The following is a 4418-nucleotide window of genomic DNA, read 5'->3' as shown; positions in this document are numbered from 1 at the left end:
TCGACTCCTCGTCACTACTTCTTCGAGGTTAGACTGGATACTTACTGAGTACATGTTGTTTATGTACTCACGCTATACTTCTGCACTAATCGTGCAGAATCTGAGGCAGGTGCATCGGGCAGTCATCCCGGCGCGCATCCCCATTACCCCGAGGCTTAGTGGTGAGTTACTTTCTATTTTGTATTTATTTTCTGTCTACTCTATTTCAGACAGTAGCTTAGTGTTTTGTATATTCTACTAGTTGCTCATACACTTGTGACACCGGGTCTTGAAACACATGCTAGTAGACTTTATGGTTTTTGAGCATTTATTTCACTGCATTTGCTCTTTCATTAGTTTTCCCTTTACTTTATTAAATTTTTTACTCCTTATTTTCTTAATAAATAAAATTCAACTACTTTAAAATTATTAAGAAGAATAATCACATGGTTAGTTCACCGTTGGCTTGCCTAGCGGCGACGTTGGGCGCCATCACGTCATATAGGAGAAATTGGGCCGTGACAATAAACATATAGTCCTTAATAAACCCCTTTAATGGGAGTTTTGGATTTTTTTCTTTTTTAAAAAACCTAGTTGTGATTTTTCAGAACTTTTGTGGGAATACCCATGCAAATTGTTGTTATTTTTGTAATATAATACTAAACAAACAAGTACCACAAAAATATATTTATCAAGGACTCTTCAAAAAGTTGTTAGATAACACAAATTGAAAGTTAATACTTTGGTCCTTTAGAAATTTGGAAATGAAATAGTTGCCCTTTGGCGCATAAAAAAATTGATTAGTGACAATATAAAATGATCAAAATTGAGTTACTAATATGTTACAACAAATAACTTAATTTATAAAAAATATAGAGAACTGTCATTTGTTGGAAAATATTAAAAGTAAAAAAAAAAATTAATAGCAACCCATTTAGAATATATTTTGTCTTCTTCTATTTCATTCTTATTGATTCAACTTTGCATTTTACTAATTTGATTCTTAATTGTAACTATAACCGAGTTCAGTGTATTTTCTGATTTCTTTCATCCTCAATATTCTTCGAATGGAAACAAATTTATGTATCACAAAGGTTCAGTTAATTAAAAAATAATTTTATTCGTGTGATAAATTTGAAAAAAATAATTAAATTTATTTCCTCTTAGACACTTGACCCTTTTTTAAACTTGAATTGCAAATTGACCTTCAAGTTTTAATTATTTTAGGATTGACCTTCTTGTTTAATTAGTGCTTAAATGAGATTTGGGTTAATTATAAAGTAAAAGGAAAAGTTCAGACTTTATCCCCAATGTTTTAATTATTACACTTTTGTCCCAATCTATATAATACGTTTCAGAAACTAATACGAATACTTTTTAAAATTTAGAAATAACTCAGCATCAATATTTTATTTTATATTTAATGATAAACTTTTATAGTCATTCAAATGTTATGGTATGTCTACGATCACAAGTTTCAAAAGTCTTCATTTTCTACTTTCTTAAATATTATATCCAGTCAAACTACGTAATATAAATTAAAACAGATGGACAATATTTATCTAATTCTTTAAAGCTATATACTCATTAATATGGTTACACGCGTAAAGTGCGTACCCTAAGACTAGTATAATATAGATATAGATATAAATACACAAGAATTGATGATGATACGATGATAGGTTTACAATTTTTTGATTCTTTTTATTTGAAATTGCCCGTATATCTTCTTTACATTAAATTTCCCATAACTTATCCTGATTATATAAGATCACGGATATTATATATACAGAATTATGACATGAAAAGAAATACTCCATATCCTACTCAACTTAGGAAGTTATATGCGGGTTATTATGTAAGTCATAAACATACCAAGTGCAAAAAAAGATAAAAGAAGAATAAAAGGATATCCTAATCCGACTAGTTTTCGATCTCGGTTTTTGATACATCTATATATACCCTTCTCTACCCACGCCTAAGGACACCATCTCAAACACGTAATCTTCCTTTCTTTGTTCTGCATAGTATTTTCTTTGATCAATATCTTCATGGCTGGTGGAAACTTTATCCCCGGCGGTGGCGGAGACAATCCAGATGAGTATCCAGGGAAGCTAACATTGTACGTAGCCATGACTTGTATCATGGCAGCCATGGGAGGGTTGATCTTTGGCTACGACATTGGAATTTCAGGTGGAGTTATCCTTTTCTCAAACGCTTCTTCATGTCTGTTTACCAAAAAGAGGCTTTGAACACCTCGACCAACCAATACTGTAAGTTCGACAGCCAGTTGTTGACCCTTTTCACGTCTTCTCTCTACGTGGCTGCCCTGTTTGCGTCCATTGTTGCTTCTCATGTTAGTAAAAAACGTGGCAGAAAAGTTACTATGGCCCTTGGAGGTCTCTTTTTCTTGATAGGCGCCGTCCTCAACGCTGCTGCTATCCATATTAGTATGCTCATCTTGGGTCGTATTCTTTTGGGGATTGGTGTAGGATTTGCTAATCAATCTGTCCCTATTTATTTGTCAGAAGTTGCTCCCTACAAATACAGAGGGACTTTCAACGTGTTATTCCAAATGGCCATCACCATTGGGATTCTGATAGCGAATTTGGTCAACTTTGGAACTAGCAAAATGTCTGGCGGTTGGGGTTGGAGGGTTAGCTTAGGAGGTGCAGCCGTGCCAGCACTAGTCATCCTGGTTTCCTCAATGTTTCTCTCTGATAGTCCGAGTTCGTTGATAGACAGGGGAATGAAAGAGGAGGCAGAACAATTGTTGAAAAAGATAAGAGGAGTTGATAATGTGAATGCTGAATTTAATGACCTTGTTATGGCGAGTGAAGCATCCAAGAAAGTAGAAAGGCCATGGAATAATCTTTTATTCGTCCGAAAGTATAGACCGCAGTTGGTTTTGTCAATTCTGATACCATCACTCCAGCAGCTTACGGGAATTAACGTGGTCATGTTCTATGCTCCAGTACTTTTCCAAACATTAGGGTTTAAGAGTAACGCTTCGCTTATGTCAGCTGCTATCACTGGCGGTGTCAACGTGGGTGCAACTTTTATTTCAGTCTTTTGTACGGATAAGTTTGGGAGGAGAATACTCTTTTTCTGGGGTGGCATCTTCATGTATATATTCCAAACAGCAGTGGCAGCTCTTATTGGGGCAAAATTCGGAACAACAGGGAATGCAGCAGATTTGCCACTTTGGTTTGCAGCTTTAGTGGTTGTTTGCATCTGTGTATTCGTTGCTAACTTTGCATATTCATGGGGTCCTTTAGGATGGTTGGTTCCGAGTGAGATTTCTCCATTGGAAGTTCGATCTGCAGCACAATGTGTTACTGTCTCCATGAACATGTTTTTCACTTTCGGAGTTGCACAAATTTTCTTGAAGATGCTATGTGGGATGAAGTTTGGTCTATTTATCTTCTTTGCGGTCTTTGTGTTAATAATGACTGTGTTTGTCTACTTGTACGTGCCCGAAACAAAGAATATACCAATTGAAGAGATGTCTCAAGTTTGGAGAGAGCATTGGTACTGGAACAAGTTCGTGGATGATGCAGAACCAAAGCCACAAGGGAATGGCTTAAAGCCCGCAAAGGAGATAGTCTAAAGTAGGATTGGCACAATGATGAAAATAGTTCATCTGTATAGTTTTAAGTTTTACTGTTTTCTATCTTTACTTTCTTTTAATGTTTTGGAATATTTGGGTGTTCTTAGACTTTGTTGTTTTTCCATAGTAGTATTGTTTTTCTTTCTCAGTTCAATATATTCTTGTTTTCAGTATCTTATCAATCTTTTTTCAACTTTTTTTTATGATATATGTGCAAGAGTGTTTATAGATAGTAGAAGAAGATTCAAAAGTGCACCTTAGGATAAAAGAAAAAGAATTGCGATCTTACATTTAACAAGCTTCTTTTATGCATCATATTTGTCATCTAAAACGACCAATAAAGTATCCATGATTTTAGATAAGGCACATCAATCTCCAAATCAAGTTTGTCTTACACATAATCATGTTTTTCATGTATAATGTAATTCTAAATCTCGCAAAATCCTATTATTTTGGAAGTTATCAACCAATTGAAGTTTTGTTTTCTTAGATATCTATATGTACCCTTCTCTACACCCCCCACGCCTAAGGACACCAGCTCAACAGTTTATTTTCTCTTCAGTCCTCTTCCCTGTTTCTTGTTATGGATATTTCCTTTTGATAGTCTGCTGATCAATTCATGTTAGTAAAATGACTTTGTGTTAATAATGACTTTGTTTGTTCACTTTTTTAAAACGCATGGACTAATAAACACCATTCATATAATTTCACTAAATATTCACAAACTGCCTCATCCATACAATGGAAGTACGCAGCAGCTCTATTTCACTTGACCTTAGAAATCACAGGTTTTGTATTTCTCCACCAGTCCGAAAGAATGAATTATACT

General features: G+C 34.7%; 1 pseudogene; it reads left to right on the top strand.

The window, feature by feature from the left end:
• The first annotated feature begins 1860 nt into the window (after positions 1-1860).
• Positions 1861-3723, top strand: LOC107801097 (sugar transport protein 12-like; annotated as a pseudogene).
• The last annotated feature ends 695 nt before the right edge of the window (positions 3724-4418 follow it).

This window comes from Nicotiana tabacum, chromosome 12 (assembly GCF_000715075.1).
Source record: "Nicotiana tabacum cultivar K326 chromosome 12, ASM71507v2, whole genome shotgun sequence".
In the NCBI taxonomy this organism is placed as follows: Eukaryota; Viridiplantae; Streptophyta; class Magnoliopsida; order Solanales; family Solanaceae; genus Nicotiana; species Nicotiana tabacum.
This window is presented reverse-complemented; position numbering and strand designations above follow the sequence as displayed.